Here is a 20,873-nt window from a genome sequence, read left to right as displayed (position 1 = left end):
TTTGGCTGCCCTGAGCAGCATGTGGGATCTTCGTTCCCCAACCAGGGATTGAACCCATGTACCCTGGATTGGAAGCACAGAGTCTTAACCACTGGACTGCCAGGGAAGTCCCGTTTTGTACATCTTTAAGGCTGCAGTGTCTGCCGCCCTTTCCCCCCTCTCTTCAGAGAACCCTGCTTCAGGGATGCAAGTGACTCATCACAGAGACCCTGGCTTCACTCCTCGGTAGCCCTCGGCAGTCTCAGCCAGTCACAATGTTGCATTTCTTCACCAGCAATTGGTTTAGAACCAGGCATGTGACTCAGTTCTGGCCCAAGAGATAAATGGGGAGGTGTCCTTGGGGCTTTTAGAAAAATGGTCCTAAGAAAGAGGCCTGAAAGAAATGGTTCCTTTCCCATTGGATAATTTTTTCTTTTTGCCTTCTTTTAATTGTAGTGAAACATACAATGTAAGATTCATGTTAACCATTTCTAAGTTCAATGGCATTAAGTACATTCACATTGTACGATCATCCCCTTATCCATCCAGGAGTATGTTTTTTTTAAGTCAAAAAGAAACAGGTGAAATTAATTTTAATAAGAGTTTATTTAGCCTAGATTAGGTTCTGGTGAGACTGTCCTAAATACTACCCTTTCAAGATACAATCAATATAAAAATTATTATTATCAATAATATTTTGGAGTCTTCCTTTCATGTTAAAATTTTGTACTCAATTTGTACTCAAAGCATATCTCGATTTGGACTGGCCACATTTCAAATGCTCACTAGACACCTGGGGTTAGTGGTTCCGATGTTGGACAGCCATATCCAGTTCTTCTGGTCCATGCACACTCAGCCAGCCCAAGGCCATCCCAGGGGAGAACAACAAGCCATCTGTTTACCTACGCACATCACCACCACCTCTCTAGGGCAGTCTGTGATTCACTGCCAGACCCTACATGGTGTCTGACTCTATTAGTCCTAGATCAGCATCTCTAAGCTCCCTTACCCCCAATTGCCATCATCATGATGACGTCAGCACAAGATGTAGGCCCTGAAGGAGAGCATTTCCTGGTGGGGCAAACTTTGTGCCTCTGGCCAATTCACCTGTAGGTCCGTGTCCAAACTGTGAGGGTGACCTCAGCAGTGCAGGTGGAGACAGCACCTACGTAGCCACTTGAGCACCCCCGGGCTAAGCCAGTAATAAACAAACACAGGCCTGCCTGGAAAGAAGGAAGTGTGCGAACAGAATTGAGGCAAGCGATGGTTGCCATGGAAACCAGCCAGCCTCACTCCAGACTTTCCCCTGATGTCTTGATCATTATTCCGTGGCTGATGAAGCCCAGTAGATACAAAGCACTGTCCCTGTACCCACGGAAACCTTCCAAATGGTCCCGTTATGATCAAAACAGATTAAAGAGGGAACAGTCACAAACCTGTTCTCTCCGTCATCACATCCACCTTCTGTCCTGGGTTTTACCCAAAGGATCAGAAAATAAAACCATCCTTGCCTCAGAGATAAATACCTGGAGGGCAGCAAGGTAAGACAATAGAGATGAAGTGGATCCCAAAACAAAAATGCTAAAAATGTTTGACTGGACAAATGGTTATGGCTTCAGGGGTTTACCACCTTTCCAAGCTGACTGAGAACTCATCCTGTAAAGCACATCCTTGGACTGATCTTTTCCCAGAGCCATGGGTCTTCGGGATGGTCCAATATAGTCTTTCACACATCCATTCATTCCTTCACTCATTCATGAATGAGAAGCACCACACATCCAGTTTTAAATTCCAATCCTGATGCTTATTGGATGTATTGTCTTAACTAAATTATTTTTTTAATCTTTGTAAACCAATTATACTTCAATAAAAAACTTAAAAATGAAAAGAATAAAAAGTAAAAAATTTCGTGCTGTGCCCTGGTTTTCTCATCTGTAGCATGGGGGTGAGAACAGAATATTTGTCACTTGTCATCCATATAGTCATAGTCAACATCCTTAGATATTGACTTAAAGTTATATCTTTTCCCCTAGACTGTGAGCTCCTTGAATATTGAAACCATATCTCACTCCATTTTGATCATGAACAAACTACCTAGCAGACAGCCTGGTACTTCCAGATGCTCAATAATATCAGTTGGATGAAGAAGTGACAAAGTGCTTTCCCTCTCTTTTAACTTCATTCTCACAGCAATCTGGTTCAGGATTATTTTAGCCCAGTGCAAGACAAAGGAGATTATAATATTAAAATACATGCTTCCTGTTCTCAAGGTATTTACCATTTACCGTATTTGACAAACAGTTTATATAATATTTGGTCTGTGCCAGCTACTGTTCTAACTACTTTATAAATATTAGCTCACTGAATCCTCATAACACTTCAATACAAGGTTAGGTGCTGCCTGTAGGACTATCACTGGCCCAAGGTCACATGAGTTCATGGCAGAGCAAAAGTCAAATTCAGCTGGTCTGGCTCTACAGCCAGTGCTCTTAACCACTTGGGCAATGCCTTAAATACGGGACACAGGTCAACTGCACAGTATAAAGAATGCACAAGGGTGACGGGTTACAGAGGAGGAGAAAACCCCACACTGCATCTTCAAGAGGAGAACGATCTGAACACGCAAGAACATTGGAGAAGAGAAGAAAGGCTGGCTGGAAAGCTAGTAAGGGCCAGATGATGGTCAGCACTGACTGTCTGCATAAGCAGTTTGGGCTTCAGGCCATGGGATGCCACTGAAAGTCTCTGAGCCATAGGGGAAGCTAAGCAAAGCTGGCTTTAAGGAAAATTCATCTGACAATGGCATGCAAGGCAGACTAAAGGGAAGAGATGGGGCAAATGCAGAGAGTGACACAGTGACTGATCATTATGACCCACATATCATGGGTCAAGGAAGAGGTCTCAGAGTCTAAACCAGGACGATGGAGGCAGAAGCACAGAGGGCGAGTCCATAGGACATGGCTTCTGCCATGATGTAAGATGTCTACATCAGCTTTCCATCAAATCACTCAAAGTAGAAACAAGTTCCAGGAAACTGTTACTGGGTACTTTCCCAGCCATCCAGAGTGGCACAGAGGCAACTTACAGCACTGGTTTCCAGAGAAGGTAAAACTCAGAGCTCTCCTAAGGACTGCCTGGAAATGTAGGCTGAGCTCTTTCCACGTATATGCAGCTGGTTACTGAAGCTAAGATGGAAAATTCAGTCATGACAAAGAATCCCAGCCGTTTCAGAGGTGAAAGGCAGCCTAGTGCATCGAACTGCTGCCGTGTCATATCACCCTATCCATCACCACCCAGCATCTAAACCCAGCCTGGGTCTTACAGCTAGTGGAACTTTCTATTTCAATTCCCATCGCAGTAGAAGTAAGGAGCAAAATGAGGAATGGGTGAGCAGAGTGGGGGTGAGTTACGGCTCAAGGACATGATTTGGGAGTTTTTTTTCCAAGATCTACCAATTGTCTGAAATCCTTATCTATCCCCGGTGCTGCATGAATTCCTGGGGAAGGTTCTCTCTGACATCAGAATAAAATAGATCCCAGAGAACGCATATAATAGGTTGACTCATAAAACTGGTTCAGAGAGCTTTGCTCTGACAAAAGCTGGAGTCTTCCTTATTATTTATCTATCACATTTGAAGCCTTGGAATCCCATTTTCATCTTGATGGAAGCGATAAAAGCTTAGCAAACTTTTATGATTCCCAGGTCGAAGCTGAGGACTCTACCCCCTGTTCCCACCCAGCAATGCTTACAGACTTTTCAATTCAAAGTCAGGGCAGAAATTGCTTTTGGTCAAAAGCAAAATGTATTTATCTTTGTAAGCATAGTCATTAAGATGTGAGCATGAATACCTGAAGAGATAAAACACAAAGGGAGAAAACAGGCAGAAATAGAAAGTGAGGCTTCTGAAGCTAGAGAGAAAATGATGACACGTCAACCCCCACTGAAAACTTTTTATGGTGCAAGAGAGTGGGGTGTGGAAAAAGGCATCTTCAGAGATTGGGAGAATGGAACCCCGAGAGTGGGCCAAGGGGACAGCCTTGCAGTAGGAGGGCTGTGATCAACCTGTGCTCAGTGCTAAAAGAGCTTTGAGAGGAGACCTAATAAAGGGGAAAATTTTGCTTGCATTTCTGTTTGTCTGTAGAATCACTGTGGATCTGAAATCCACCCCCTCCACTTCTCCTCACACTGAAGAAAGTCTCCAGATGGAAAAATCTGAAACTAGGCTTCAATATGAAAAAGAAAGAAAAGAAAAAGAAGGCTCATCCAGGAAGCTGACAGCTTTCTCCCCCTCTAAGATCTAACCTATGGAGCTCCAGTATCAAATATTAGAGAGAGTTAGGAAACATGGGTTCTTGTCTATTTGTTGCTTTGGACTGACTGCGTGACCTTGGACAAACTTCACTTAAATCACTCATAGACTTTTTGGAAAATGATCTAAAACAGAGGTAGCAAAGGCATAACAAGGCATAAAAAACACTGGCACTGCCACCTCCCAAGACACTGCTCATGGCAGACATCACTAATCAATCACAGCATTCTGTAGAGTAGTAATCCCAATTACCCTGCCACACAGCCTTGAATCTTCAGCAAAGCCAACCAATCTGGCCAACCAATTAATCAGAATGGGCCCTGGAGATGAAACTGTTCACCTTCCCTGGACTAAATCTCTTCTAATCCTTGAATTCCAGAGCTATAAAATGCTAGATGTCACATATATTCTCATTACAGATACCCTTGAAAGTGAAAGTCACTCAGTCATGTCTGACTCTTTGTGACCCCATGGACTATACAGTCCATGGAATTCTCTAGGCTAGAATACTGGAGTGAGTAGCCATTCCCTTCTCCAGGGGATCTTCCCAACCCAGGGATCAAACCCAAGTCTCCCACTTGCAGATGGATTCTTTACCAGCTGAGCCATCAGAGAAACCCAAGAATACTGAAGTGGGTAGCCTATCCCTTCTCCAGTGGATCTTCCTGACCCAGGAATCAAACCCATGTCTCCTGCATTCAAGGTAGATTCTTTTCCAGCTGAGCTACCAGGGAAGCCCTCAACTAAAATCGATCTTTCTTCTTTTCCTTGGCCTTTTTTCCAAGCCCTAGCAAGGCTGTTGCTGCTGCTGCTGCTAAGTCGCTTCAGTCGTGTTCGACTCCGTGCAACCCCATAGACGGCAGCCCACCAGGCTCTGCCATCCCTGGGATTCTCCAGGCAAGAACACTGGAGTGGGTGGCTAAGGCGAGGCTAAGCCAAGGCTATAAAGAAAAAGACTGGCTGGAAGGCTCTTCCATTACACCTATGTCTGAAGCTCCGAAAGTGACCCTGTGTATTTTTCTTGGGCCTCTTTACCTTAGATTCCCTCATTCTGCTAAAAAGCTCCTCCTAAGGCCAATGTCCCCTCTATCCTCTTAAGGATTTCATCAAGGTAGAGAATTCTGTTCCTTTTCAAATGCTATGAGATCATGGAAGAAAAGACAGCCTGGGGAAGTTCAAAGACATTTAATTATTATCCTCAGTTCTTTTGAAAATTATTAAAAAGCCCAGAATTAGAAATTCAGATTTCCTCCAGATCCCTGAGAACAAACATCTCACTTGTAAAATGGCTTAATGTGTCTGTTTAATGTACACAAAATTGTCTTTCAGGAAAGCGGATTGTTTTTCATGTCATTTTGCATTTCTAAAATATACCACCTATGGCAAAAGGATTGCGATTCAAGGTCTGACAAAATCCACAGCAGAAATAATTAGCCCCAGAGGCTGTGTCTGAGAGTTAAATGAAAGAGAATCGAGTTACTTATTTATTTCTATTCTATCTGGATCTCTCCATCATAACCTGGGGAAGAGGAACTGTATCTTTGGAGGCTGGAAGGGTATTTTGCTGCATCGTCTCTATGAGGTTGATTTGTTGGAGAGAGCCCTGAGCCCCCAACACAGCAACTCCTCCTGGTCCAGGAAGCTACGAAAATCTGCTTCAGCAATGTAACTTTCTAGGAAAAGCTACCAGAAAATTCTACTTGTTTGCAAATTTGCCCAAATCAGAGGAACAATGATGTTTTGTTATTTAGCATCCAAGGAAGGGCTCAGTCCTTACTCCCAAGGACATGGATGGTCTTTTCTTGAACTAAATTTCAAACATCAAAATAGACGGCCAATTGAGGGTCTGTGGTGGTTATTTTTTCAAGTTCATCAAAGAAGTTTACTGAAAATAAAGCTTCATTTAGGGGAAACTCTGAAACATCAAACCCACTAAGAACCTCAGTATTCACAGCTTTGCTGTAATTTGGAGGCTAAATGCCTGGCAGCTCCTGTCAACCCCCTAGGCATATTAGGTGTATAGGTCTATCAGCTACCTTGCTCCCCAAATGAAAAATGACTCTTGCCACTGTCATGTCTCCTCGCTCCTCAGCACCTCTTGGGTGTCTCTGTCGGTCATGACTTTAAATAAATGTGCCTCTTATGAAACATTTACAGATATCAAGAGATGGAGCTGCCTCTGCCCTCTGCCCTCTGCCCAGAAGAGGAACAGACTTCCAGGAACTCTGGGACTCTCACTGGCATCTGTCAAAGCAATGCAAACAGCAAAGGGCAGAACCCAGACCTCCCCGAGGGTCTCCAAAAGGCTGCTCCATGGGAAAGAAGGCTCTTCAGTTCAACTTTGGTGCCAGTGGGGTTACTAAATCAGAACGTGATCCCCTCAGGGGTTTCCGACTCTTGGGAGACAACTAGAGGAGGGATATCCAAGATGGAAGTGGTTTACAGGAAGACACTTCTTCCAAGAGCAACTGGTCCCTTGGGATGTGACCCCTCCTCCCACCGCATCCTTCCTCCTACCCAAGTCCATGGTCACAGGCCCTGCTCCTCCTGCCACCTGCTTCTCTCTCTGTATATGGTGATACGCCTGGAAAGGAGTCCAGGAGGAAAATAATCATAAGAGATGAGAGGGAGGCAGAGGCCTGATGACACAGGGAGAGTTTTTGTTTTTGTCTTAAATGAAGTGCCAAGCCAGGGCAGGGCCAGGAGATTGGGTCCTTGACTATTTTCTGCATCCCTCCAGTTTCTCTGGAAGCTGATAAAGGACTATTCTTTCTCCTTTTCCAGTTCCCCAAGTGCTGAGCTCATTGCCAAATGCACCACTTGCTGCCTTTGCTGAATAAAGGACAGTAGAGGAAGTGAGAAAACATAACAAAATTTGAACTGCCAGGGAACAGACTATTCAGTTCAGTTCAGTTGCTCAGTCATGTCCAACTCTTTGCAACCCCATGAATCACAGCACGCCAGGCCTCCCTGTCCATCACCAACTCCTGGAGTTTACCCAAACTCATGTCCATTGAGTCAGTGATGCCATCCAGCCATCTCATCCTCTGTCGTCCCCTTCTCCTCCTGCCCCCAATCTCTCCCAGTATCAGGGTCTTTTCCAGTGAATCAACTCTTTGCGTGAGGTGGCCAAAGTATTGGAGTTTCAGCTTCAGCATCAGTCCTTCCAATGAACACCCAGGACCCATCTCCTTTAGAATGGACTGGTTGGATCTTCTTGCAGTCCAAGGGACTCTCAAGAGTTTTCTCCAACACCACAGTTCAAAAACATCAATTCTTTGGCACTCAGCTTTCTTCACAGTCCCCCTTATTTTATCCATGGATACACCAAGACCTTGAAAAGGAATGAACTTATCCAAGGTCACCAGAGAGATTATGGCAGAGCCCGGATTAAGAACACAGTGTTCCGCTGTTTACCATTCTTCAGATGAAAGGAAGTGATGGTAACCCCTGCTCTCATATCCCAAATTGATCTTAAAACACCATCACCAATCCCCAAGGCCCAGACGGATACATTGCATGAAGCTAGGTCAGTAAACTCATTTCCTCCTTCCTGAGGATGTAAGCTTTCTTCCTGGAGAGGTTGAAAGTGGTTGAGAAGCCATACTGCCCACCTCATGGCTTGGGGGAGACAGTAACCTCATGGCAGCTTCTCCCGGAGCCCACACACAGGGGCCTGTGGGAACAAGCAGCCCCTGAAACCAGCCACTCTCCATTGCAGGAATTTATCTGTCACTCCTGGGGCACAAGCCCTGGCAGAAGGCTCTGTGAATGCCTGACTGACAGAACTAACTCCAGAGAGATCCAGCATGACACAGAAGGAAACAGGTTGTCCCCTCCCAGAGGGATTCTGCACCCCACCCCTTCCTGGGCAAGTTGAAGCCCACAGGCTAACAGAACCAGCAGGTCCCTGTGGAGGTCAGGGAGCCGGTAGCTTCTGCCCTGTGAAATGCTACTTTTCTGTCATTCAGCTTTCGTTGCAAGCTATTTTTAGTATAAGCAAAGCCAATATTTGAGGGAGAGTGATGTGGGAGTGGAGCCTTGTCTTCCTCTCTCCTTTTCCGTGAGCTGCTTGCTCCCTGTTTCCCTGGGGACAGTTGCTTCCTTAACAGCCACCATGAAATGAAGAGGAAAAAAAAAATTGCTGAAAAGAGAAAAATGGGGAAATGGGGAAAAGATCAAAATTCAGCCTCTTCACTAAAAGCAGTCTGGGAAGGTGAAAGTTTTTCAACCTTTCAGCGTAATGCGCTGGATCCTGGCTTTTCCATAGGTACAAGAAACCAGAATGCCCAGTCCATTTACTTTCTGGATTAACTCACCTCCAGCAAACAAGGAAGGCCCAGAGGTCTGCTTGCCCAGGGAGGAGGCAAGTTCACAGGTAACCTGGATGTCCTCAGGTAAGATCTGTGTCCCCGGAGGCTTGTGAAGCAGGAAGCGAGCTTCCACTCAAACAGGTCCCTGGCTCCTCAGTTTCGTAGAGCCTTCCATGTCAGCACGGGGCCAATTTTGTGAACTACAGTTAATTAGATGAGCAAAAAGGACAGCCCCAGTGCTTAAGAGGCCTGGGTACATTTAATTGAGCTTTCAAGTGCCCTAATTTCCTTAAGAAAGACAGAGAAGTAAGTGTCCTGTCCTACTTCCCTCCACGACTCAAACACCTGAGAACATTTTCTGCAATTAAGTTTTTAGGGCAGATTTTCTGTTGTTGTCATTCTTCTGAAGTAGTTGTTTTCCTGGGAAAAGCCTCATTCTGAACCCAGACCCTAAAAACAGGGCTTTGAGTGCACCAATTTGGGGTGTTTGGGGCCCAGAGGCACGAGTCAGTCTGCCTCCTCCTAAACATAGCCTCGTAAACTAAGCCTGGAACCATCAGCTCGTGTGTGGTCCCGAGTGTGATTTTCCAAACACGTGTTTCCTGGCAATGACAATGGCTGGCAACTTTGTCATCATCATCTCTATTTTTGAGTCTTCCTGTTCAACAAACTTCTTCACAGCTGAAATGGAGGCTCCAAGGAGAGTCTCAGCCCATCAGGTACTTTTCTGACAAATGGGCAGTGCTAAACTGTGAGCATTTCCCGAAGGCCCTGGGGAAAACGGTGCGTGAGAAAGTGTCCCAGCGTGAGGTGCATCTGGTGTGCCTGTGCTCAGTCATGTCCGACTCTCTGAGACCCCATGGACTGGAGTCCACCAGGCTCTTCTGTCCGTGGAATTAAATACTAGAGTGGGTTGCCATTTCCTATTCCAGGGAATCTTCCCGACCCCAGGGGTTGGACCCATTCTCTTGCACCTCCTGCATTAGCGGACAGATTCTTTACCCCTGGGTCACCCGGGAAGCCACAGATGGTGGACTTCAAATACAGATGTTCTGTTTCCTACAGAGCCTCCAGGGGGCGCCAGCTTTTACTAACTGGGAGGGAGGCAGGAAGAAAGAAACAGTGGGAAGGAGAGAGAGTGTGCCAGTGTAACATGAATCATATATGGTTAAACTCAGGCCCCTTGCATCCAGCCACAGAAAGACACAAGACATGTGATCAGGATTAGAAGAGGTAGGTCTCCAGGCCTGTCCGAGGATGGATGGAAAGGTCACAGGCCCTGTTTTATCACCAAACTACTTCAAGCACCTTGCCACCCAAAAGCTCTGCAAGAAAACGCAACAACACATTTTCACTTTCAACACCTGGGATGATTTCACTTTGCAGACTTTGCTGGAAGAACCCCTATGTGTCCAGTGCCTTGAAGAGCGTCTGACACCTCTCAGGTACTCCAGGAATACTTGAAGGAATGGGTGAATGACTTGGAGGAGAGTCCGGGCATATACAGTAGAACCTGTGTCCTTCTCTTCTGGTGACTTAACACACCTTCTTCCATCTTCCCAACAGATTTGGGGTTGCTGCCTGTCAATGGATGGTAAAGACACCTCCCTATGTCAGAAGGTACTGGCATGCCTTCTGAAACCTGCTCTGTGTTCATCAGCCTCACCCACATCCAGGGAGGACTGGATATGGGGACCACAGTGAGCACACTTGTCCCTCTTTCCTCAAGATTCATCTGTCAGCCTGCCAGGGTTTCCTGTGACACACGTGCCTACAATGTACAGTTCCCAGGGAGAGCCCAGCCAGCCCTCCGGCCCCCAGCCAGCTCAGGATGGCTGTATGAAGTGAGAATTTCCTGGCTGACTTGACAGTGATGAGTCAGGCTGGCATGAGCCAGCTTCAGAAATGACAGGGCCTGAATTGTGTGCATGGACCAAATATCATCGGCTGGCTGGACCCAAACCTGGGTCCTGGAATACTCAGACCCCATTTAGATGGCCATGCCCAGAGGTGGCTCAGCACTCTTAAATGATGTCTGAGTTTGGCAGTGTCTGAGGGCTCCTCCATTCCTGTCACAGGAGAGGATTGATCCTCCACTCCTTGTCCCTGTGTGTCTCCACACCATCATGTTTCCTCCATGTTATGGTGACCAGGCTCCCTTAATACTAACAAAAATAATAATAGCAAATGCTTATTAGCACTAACCACATAACGGGCACTATTCTAAACATTTTACATATGTTGATGCATCAAATCCTCCTAACAACATGAAAAGGCAGATGTGCACTGCTATATTTAAATGAATAAGCAACAAGGACCTTACTGTATAGCACATGGAATTCTGCTCAATGTTATGTGGCAGCCTGGATGGGACGGGGGTTCGGGGGAGAACAGATGCATGTAAATATGTACAGCTGAGTTCCTTTGCTGTTTACCTGAAACCATTACAACATTGGTAGTTGGCTATGCCCCAACACAAAATAAAAAGTTAAAATGAATGTTAAAAGGCAGAGACTATTATTACGTTCATTGAACGGATGAACAAACTGAGGCACTAGAAGATGAAGCAACTGGCCCAAGGGGAAAGCCCTAAAGCTGAGATTCAACAGAATGACCACAGAGGCTGTGTTCCTAACCACCCTGCCATACCACACAGAGTAGCCCTCCACATGCCAAGCACCATAGCATCCCTCCCCAAGGAGGCAGGTCCCAGGAAGAGAGGAAAAGCAGGACCTGGCGATCTGGGGATGCTAAGCGCTCCACCTGTCCTTCTTGCTGGCTCCAAATGAATGAGACACCAGGCCAGATGGGGAGCAAAAGAGAGTAGAAGCCCCAATTCAGATGGTGCTGGATCAGCCCCACGGTAGGCTGCTGTCTCCCAGTCCAGACAGAGAAGCTGAACCGGAGCCAACAGAGACAAGGAGAGCACTGACTGCCCTGCTTTATCCACTGCCTGGACGCCATATTCGCTCCTGTGTACTGGGGAACACCAGCGAAGGCATGTGTATTGGACGGATGGATGAGTGGATAGAAATGGATAAACAAACAGATGGATGAGACAGAAGAACAAAACAGGCACCCACTCCTGGCAAAAACCCCAGTGGAAAGAGGCATCAGCATAAGCACTGGCCACTAGAGGCTGCGGAAGCCGGGGGTGAACAGCCGGGATGAACCAGACTGCTCCTGGGTCAGAAGGCTCTTCCTTCCCCCAGGACTCTCTGGGGATTAATTTCTGAAAGTCTCCTTTATTTTCATGGGGGAGGGTAGAGAAGCCAACACACCAGCTAGCAAAATTAATAGCTGCTCTTTGCAGAATGTGCTGGAGAGGCGGGCACACACAGCCTATGCCCTGCAGACTGGCAGCACGGTCCGGTGGCTGGTATGGCTGAGGCACTTGGCCTGCAGGCCTGGACCAGGGGCATCTTCCATGGCAGGGACCAGACACTGGGCTGCCGGGCTGGGCCTGGGGTGCACTGATTGTAGGAGGATGTAGGCAGGTGGAGTCCAGGAGACAGAAAGTGACCCTGTTGCACAATTCTCAGACATATTCCACTGACCGTGGGAAGCGGAAATTCCTATGCTGAGTCAACAGTGGGATTTGGGGTCCTGCCTAGCTCTGACCCCTGTATCCCTCTCTCTACTGCATCATTTAGTTGAACTTGTGGAAGTAAATGTAGAGGGTCTCTATAAGAAGGGACTGGATGGTACATCTCATCCATTGCCTTGAACCATGGGAATAAGTCCTGGTGGCCACTCTGAGTCCTGTTGGCCACAGAGCAGAAGGAGAACTTGCTGGTCTGGTTTTGGAGTCACCAAATGCATTCTGTCCAGTACCCAACAGTACCTCCCCAGGGTGGTGATTCTGGGACTCTGCAGATACTATCCAATTCTGCTATGGTAGTGCATTGCAAAAACAGCCATAGACAACATGTAAATAAGAACATGGCTGTGTCCCAATAAAACTTTATGAACACTTAAATATGATTTCACACCATTTTCGCATGTCACAGAATAATCTTGATTTTTTTTAAAGCCATGTAAAAATGTAAAAACCATCTTGAGCTTGTGAGCTGTATGAAACAGACAGTGAGCCAGATTCGGCCCATAGGTGATAGCTGGGGTGAGTAAAATTTTCCCAAAGTTTGTTCTCTGTGATGCCCACAGATGCTTCATGGGATAAGGGTTCCATGGTGAAACAGGAGTGGGAAATGCTGGGCCAAAGTCTTTCCTACTGCAGGACTTACACGGTGACACCCACGGGACGATCTTGAAAACGGGACAAGAAATCTGTTCAACTTCCAGGAAAGTATTTTTATTCTGGAGCATCTCCTACATCTAATTTTCTGTGGACCCTAACGAAAGTAATGAGGATGAAATCTGGCCAACCATCAGAAGCAGTGCCACCAAATGAGATCCTGCCCTTCTTTGAACATCTCCAGTGACAGACAGCTCACTACTAACCATGGGTTCCTACTGAATTCAGTGACTTCTCAGACTTGTTCTCCCACCCAATGATGCTGGGTCCCAAGTAACAAATCTAGTGCAGTCTACTGCATCCTTCATCACAGATAAACCTTTATGTTTAATAAAATAAATAAAGCTTTCCTTGTTCGATTTACTGATTCAAACAGCAAACATAAACTCTATTTATCCACAGGATAAAATAAAGAGTCATTATTAAGTCATGGGGTATAAGAGTGTGGATTACCACTCAGTTCCTTTAAAAGAAGCCTCAGGGGAGTTAAACTCAAATTAAATCTCAATTTACTCCCAACTGCATGAAAAGCAGGATATACCATTTCACTATGGGGGCGCTGGAGAAGGCAGTGGCACCCCACTCCCGCACTCTTGCCTGGAGAATCCCATGGACGGAGGAGCCTGGTGGGCTGCAGTCCATGCGGTAGCTGAGGGTCAGACACGACTGAGCGACTTCACTTTCACTTTTCACTTTCATGCATTGGAGAAGGAAATGGCAACCCCACTCCAGTGTTCTTGCCTAGAGAATCCCAGGGACGGGGGAGCCTGGTGGGCTGCCGTCTATGGGGTCGCACAGAGTCGGACACGACTGAAGTGACTTAGCAGCAGCAGCAGCAGCATGGGGGCATTCTTACTTTAAAAAAAAAAAAAAAAAAGTCTATGCAACCCAAAATCTGTCTGCTACATAGGGCGTCATCTGTAAGGGATCATCTGTAAGGGATATAGAAATTTTATGTACATTTGTCTAACATGTAAAAAAGGGAGATAGGGAAGGAGGTGAGGAAGAGAGTGAGATGGAAATGTGAGGTATGTGAATCTGCCACCGAGCACCACTGAAAATACAAAGTAGAAGATGCTGATAAGAAATGTCACCAGCATCATGAGGCACTTAAAGGGAGAAATGAAGTCAACGGTGTCACCTGTGATTAAGCTCTGCCCATGTGCTCTCCATTTTGTTCAACTGGTCCAATTTCAGGTACAGACAGCACAGCAGTGAATGCACCTATTTAACTCTATTAAGCCAATAGGATTATTTCTCTTTGAAAGCCTTGTTACATAGTCTCTATGGGGCCCTAGCAGATAAGGATAGAATGGTCTAGGCTATGTATACTATGTTAATGTAAAATGCCACACATGCATATGTTTAGGAAGATAAAAGGAAAGACTGGCATTTTTCTTTCTCCTTATTTCAACAAATCATTCCCCAGACAGTAAAGCAAGTAGAATATATTTTCAATTCATGGATTAGATGCGTCTGTTTCCTGGAGCAATATTTAAATATAGCAGCATGGGAATATGAGGTCAATAAGCAAAAAAAAAAAAGAGTAATTCTAAAGGCTCTATCTTTGTTCAAGGAGCTGATAGATATATTGGCAAGACCAGGCTTTGAAGTGAGCACAAAACACTGAATCTATAAAGGGGCTGAGCAGCTACACAACCCAGCCAGTGTAGGCTGTGCTTACACCTTGAGGTGAGGCCATGCTTGGCCACAATACATAGTTTTTCTAGGGAAATAGTCACTCTGAGATTGCTGTGGAAATTAATATGAATATTCAGAAACAAGGTGCTAATGGAGATGGTGTTGGTGTGTGTGCCTATATCTATCTCTAAACTCTGTATGCCTATAATTTTTCCCATTATAAATGTGTTCACTGGTACTGCCACTTCCATATTATATTACCTTAGGGAATTCCCACCTAAAATTTTTCTTTCAATTTCTGCCTCTCAATTTCTTAGTTTATGAAATACGAAGTTGAACTAGACCAACAATCAGTAAACTATGGCCCATGAAACAAATCTGGGCCCCCACCTGTTTTTATAAATAAAGTTTTATTGGAACAGAGTCACACCCATGTACTGTCTGTGCTGATTTCAAACTACAGTGGCAGAGTGCAGTTGTGACAAAGTCTCTCTATAGCTTGCAAAGCCTAAAATATTTATTAGCTGGCCCATTACAGAAAAACTTAACCCTGACCTAGACTATTTCTAACACTAATTTTGGCTTGTGAATCTATAAAGTACAACCAAACAATATAAACAAAAGCCTACTCTGTGTGGTTCTTATCCTTTTTGTTTATATATACAGGCACACCTCGCGTTATTGCACTTTACTGATACTGAGTTTTTTTACAAATTGAAGATTTGTGGCAACCCTGCCTTGAGCAAGTCTATAGGTGCCATTTTTCCAACATCATTTGCTCGCTTCACATATTTGTGTCACATTTTGGTAACTCTTGCAATATGTCAAATTTTTCATCATTTGTTAGGGTGATCTATGATCTTTTGATGATAGTAAATGACTCACTGAAGGCTCAAATGATTGTTTGCATTTTTTAGGAATAAAGGATTTTTAATTAAGTCTCTTTAATTAAGATGTAATTAAGATTTTTTTTTAAGTCGCTTGCATTTCAGACAGATTCTTTACCAGCTGAGCCACAAGGGAAGCCCAAGAATACTGGAGTGGGTAGCCTATCCCTTCTCCAGCGGATCTTCCCAACCCAGGAATTGAACCGGGGTCTCCTGCATTGCAGGCAGATTCTTTACCAATTAAGCTATCAGGGAAGCCCAACGTACGTATAATACATTGTTTTTAAAAAAACATAATGCTATTGCCCAGTTAACAGACTCTAGTATAATGTAAACATATTTTACATGTACTGGAAAACCAAGAAATTCACATGACTAGCTCTATTGTGATACTTTATTGCAGTGGTCTGGAATTGAGCTTGCAGTATCTCTGAGGTCTGCCTGTATTGGCTTATTCTTAGAAAGATTTCATTTAGTTCCCCAAACTCTACAAAGCACATAACTACACACATGTAAAGTTCAAATAGTACACAAAGGGGAAATGAGAGAAGAGATGCGGAGATGAAGCTGGGAGGATGCAAATACAGAATGTAAACCCTGAGACGCTGCATATATTCAATGGCCCAAGAACTTGCCTCCCAGCAACCACTACAGAAAAGGGGTCAGTGTCCCTTTCCCAATTTAGAGTGTTCACTGGAGGTTAACCAGAAGGACCACAGCGATCCTGGCAGGAAGAACTATTTACCCCAAGTCTGTGCTTAAGCAGATAACATGAGATGTAGTGAGAAGAGTCCCCAGAAACACCCAAACAGCTGGGCAGCATCTCACCGGCTTTCACTGTGACATTGAAATGTCCTTCAGCGTGGACCGGCTCCAGGTCCCAAAGTGGAACTGATCATCAGTTCTCCCAATACATTCCAAAATTTTGAATTAAGCATGCACCAACATTCTAATCAGAAGATAACAAGTATTTTTGCTTTAAGAAAAAGATAAGAAAGTAGTCATCCTTAAGAGTCTGGGGGTGCACTCTGATACCGAAACCCTCAGCCATCACTCTAAGAGGAAGCCCTATGCAGCCTGGATGTGAGGGAACTTTGGGGAGAATGGATACATGTGTATATACATACACATGTATGTATGAGTATGTATGTATGTATATGTAAGTATGTATGAGTAATGGAGGAGAGTCCCATTGCTGGCCACCTGAAACTAGCACAAGACTGTTAATTGGCTCTACTCCAATACAAAATAAAAAGTTAAAAAAAAAAAGAGGAGGCCCTAGGAGGTCTCGCTGTTTCTGTAAAGCTAAGGCTGAGACACAAGACAAAGATGGGCTATTCTGAGACGTGGTCATCCAGTTGTTAATAGAATTAACAGTTAATAAAAGCACCAGTAAACAGTGACCCTCATTTCTCATTGTTTACACTGAGCGCTACAACCTTTTATCTAGCCTAGCAACGTGAATAATGCACACGCTGAGTCCCTGGTGCTCGCTGCCCTCTGCCCGGTGCCTGGAACAATGCCTGGTGCAGGTGAGAAGTAAATACCTCCTGAATGAACGGTGTGCTCGTCTGAGAGATCCGGACAACCAGTGATTCCACAGATATGCCAAGGCTGTCTTGGACAATCCTTCCCCAGCTGGGCCTTCCCCGCCTTGCCTGGTTTTGAGACTCACCTGTGACAATGAGACAAGTAAGCGCCCAGATGTGGAGGCCAAGCTCCTGAACTGTGCGTCAAGGAAAACAAATTAAAAATTGAAAAGAAAAACTGCACAGCCGGTGTCTAGTCTCACTCGAGTCCCATTGTTGCAAGGATAAACATTTGGACAGTTGAAGACAAACACAGCTTCGGGTTCTGAGAAGGGAGAGCTGCTTCCCCTCGCACGCTGAGACTGCAGTATGAAATCTCTTTCCTGCTCAGAGCAAGGACCTGCCGTCCCTAAAGGAGAGGCCTGCTCTGAAGGTGCCGCCTGTACTCAGAGCTTCCTGCTCTCTGGGCAGTGGGACTGATCCACCCTGAGCACACCTGAGCAGCCCAGGCCACCTTTTCTCCCAAGAGATCTTCAGAAAGCAGCTGGCCTCGGGCAGTCCCAGCCAAGAAGGCCTGAGCATGCCATTCTAGTCCACGCAAATGTTAGGAGCATCAGAACAAGCAGCCTCAGGACCTAACTGGGCGCAGAGACAGTCATGTCACAGCCAAAGCAACAGACGACAGTGGCTTCAAAAGAAGGCATTATCTTCAGATGGGAAGTGATGACACGGGAAGAGCACTGGATGGGGAGTCTGGAGGCCTGCAAGTACCAGCCTGGCTCTGTCACTTCACTGCCCTTCCTAGGCCTTGATTTTCTCAACTGTAAAATGGACATAAATTCACTGATAAGACTGGCTGCGTGCCTTCCTCATCATGCACCCCTATAACAAAATGGGAGCTAAAGAACAAATTCAACACTGTCCTTGCCCTTCAATCTGATCACAATATTTAGGGCTTTGCACAGTGCCTGGCTCCCGACAGGCTCTCAGTAATGTCGTTGTCAGCAGTAGTATCTGACTTTGAAAAAAAAAAACAAAACACATGATTACATTGACATGAAATGCCCAGTATATGCAAATCCATAGAGATAGAAAGTACATTAGTAGTTGCTAGGGGCTGGGGATAAGGAAATGGAGAGTGACTGCTAAAACAGGGTAAAGGGTTTCCTTTCGGGGTGATGACAATTAGATAGCAGTGGAAATAATGCTCAATAAAAATGGGAAAAACCCTCAATAATAACAAATCAATTAGAAATGGGCAAAATATTTGAATAGAAACTTCACTTGACATATACTGATGGCAATAAAGACATGGAAAGATGATATTTAAACATGGGTAGCCAAGATCTTCCGGAGAAGGCAATGGTGGGCTGCTGTCTATGGGGTCACACAGAGTCGGATACGACTGAAGCAACTTAGCAGCAGCAGCCAAGATCTTCAGGGGATCTTCCCCACCAAGGGATCAAACCTGGGTCTCCTACATTGCAGGCAGATTCTTTACCATCTGAGCCACCAGAGAAGCCCAAAACATAGGGAAGTACAAACTAAAACCACACTTAGATATCACAACACACTGCTTAGAATGCTATAATTTTAAAAACGAACTGATATTACCAAGTACCAGCAGGGATGAAAAACAACCAGAACATCATTCATACAGTCCTGGTAGGTACAGCTGATTTGATAGTTTCTTGCGAACTTAAACTTACCAGAAAACAGAACAATCCAATTCCCAGATACTTACCAAACTGAAATCAAAAATCATATTCCCATAAAAATCTGAAGGAAAAGTAGAAACAACCCAAGCTGGTAGATGGAAATACAAACTGTGATGCATCCCAAAAATGGATGATTCCAGTCCAAAGTCCTCAGCTCAGCATCTGAAGAGCCGACAAGCTGTCTCCAACCCACGTTCCCAGTCTCACTGCCCCTCAGGTGCCTCTGTATTGCCAGCTCCAGCCTCACTGCCAGCAGCACACCATGCCCCTGATCTTCTCCTGCTGCTCCCTCACTGTGCAATCATTTCCTCTCCTTTAACTTTTCAGGATCCTAACCCACATTGCCAAGCTCCACTCAAATGCTTTCAGTTTTATTAGGCATCCTTCTCAGCTCCTGGCCCACTAAGTAGTCTCTGTTTTCAAGCTCAGCTATGTTTTTCTTTTTTATATTGTCTCTATCATCAAATGTGCTCAGTTCACCTTGAAATAGATGTTTCAGCTCAAAGGCTTTCCCTCCAATGAAGCCCTGTGAATTCTTCCTTGACTCCCTGCTTCCCCACACTCAGCCTCTCCACCACAGACACACTCACACAATATTTGTATTCAAAACATTTCTCCTCCAGAAATCCCTTCAATACCTTCCAACCATGCTGCGATGGAATTAGGATTATTCATTATTTTTCACAGAGATGATAAAACACCGGGCCTACAGTTGGTGCTCAGTATCTCTTAGCTGATGAAGATAGACAGAATGGTCCTAAGGGACCACACTGAAGCAGCAGGCCCCACACTGTGCGACTGCGCTGTCTGCGGTTCCCTCACCCTCTCACTGTTCCTCTCATTGTACTACACATGAACAATGCACTACTTCCATTTCAACCCAGGTGAACGCACAGACCCAGACTCCAACCTTAAATTTCCCACACAGAATCTACTCACACACAAGTGTGAAAAAATAACAGAGACTTTACTGAAGACTCTAGAGGGGAGATGAGGGTGATGGTCAGACAACACAACCCATAACAAGCCACCTTCAATTCCTGACGAGACACTCAGGGCTTCCCAGGAGAGCCTAAGTCCCACCAACCCAGACCACCCACCTCCCATCTTCCTCCACACAGCAACTGGCCTCACCAGTTTCTCTCTCCTCCTTTCCATAATCCCAGCTTTAAATTTTCCCACTTTCTATTTTGCTGCTGCTGCTAAGTCGCTTCAGTCGTGTCTGACTCTGCGCGACTTCATAGACGGCAGCCCATCAGGCTCCTCTGTCCTTGGGATTCTTTTTGCTACTACTTAACAATAACATACGGAGAAGGCAATGGCACCCCACTCCAGTACTCTTGCCTGGAAAATCCCATGGATGGAGGAGCCTGGTGGCTGCCGTCTATGGGGTCGCACAGAGTCGGACACGACTGAAGTGACTTTGCGGCAGCAGCAACAATAACATAATCTATGACTCCATAACCAGATGCTTCAGAAGGCACAGCACAGTTAACAGAGCCCTGTCCTCCTTGAAGGCTGTTTGGCCACCAGTTTGGTGACTTGAACATGACATTTAGTGACTTACTCCTTTCCTCAAGCAGTGAGTGAGATACTTATCAAAAATATAATGTAGAGTTCTCCCCAAGGATTCTGATGGGTGAAATTTCACCATCTCCCAACATCTGTGGTCACCTTCTCACTGAGTTTTTGCCATGAAAAATCAAGAGTGACAGCATCTACCTTTCAGCATCCTTGCCTGATCTCTGATACTCCCTAGCCACCAGGACATCCCCATTCATTCTATGTCTAAGCCAAATGACTCTTGACTGAGCCCCAGCATCAGGACAAGGAAGGACAGCCCATACAAAACAGCTTCCAGAATCACAGGGAGTTATTTAGAATGTCACATCCTTCTCAAGGAAAACTCTTGACTCCTCAGACCCAAGAAAGCTGGTGGTCAGGGCTACCCAGGGAAGAAGCCCAACCACAGCATGAGCCTGGCCTGACCAGGTGATCAGCTCATGTCTGTTTACCCACAACTTTCCCAGTCTTTGCACCAAAAGAACCATGTCCCAGGTTCCCCAGGCAAACAGGGATTACTGGTCACTGCAGGCTTGTTCCACCCACAATACTTGCCAAGAACCAGGAGCTCATGAGGCCAGTTAATGAAGCCTAGCTCCACACAAGCAGATCAGAGAGAATGCAGTAAGCGCACAGAGAAGGGGAAGGATGAGCTTAGGCTGCGGGTGGGGCTGAAACA

The 20,873-nt window shown here is 45.5% G+C and overlaps 1 protein-coding gene across 7 annotated transcripts in view; it reads right to left on the bottom strand.

Annotated features, from left to right (window-relative positions):
• Positions 1-20,873, bottom strand: part of KCNMA1 (potassium large conductance calcium-activated channel, subfamily M, alpha member 1) — a 772,904-nt gene that overhangs the window by 522,944 nt on the left and 229,087 nt on the right. The gene's annotated exons all lie outside the window — the stretch shown is intronic.

Source organism: Bison bison, unplaced genomic scaffold, assembly GCF_000754665.1.
Source record: "Bison bison bison isolate TAMUID 2011002044 unplaced genomic scaffold, Bison_UMD1.0 scf7180017864029, whole genome shotgun sequence".
NCBI classification, from domain to species: Eukaryota; Metazoa; Chordata; class Mammalia; order Artiodactyla; family Bovidae; genus Bison; species Bison bison.
Note: the sequence above shows the minus strand (reverse complement) of the source record. Positions and strands in the feature narration are given on the sequence as shown.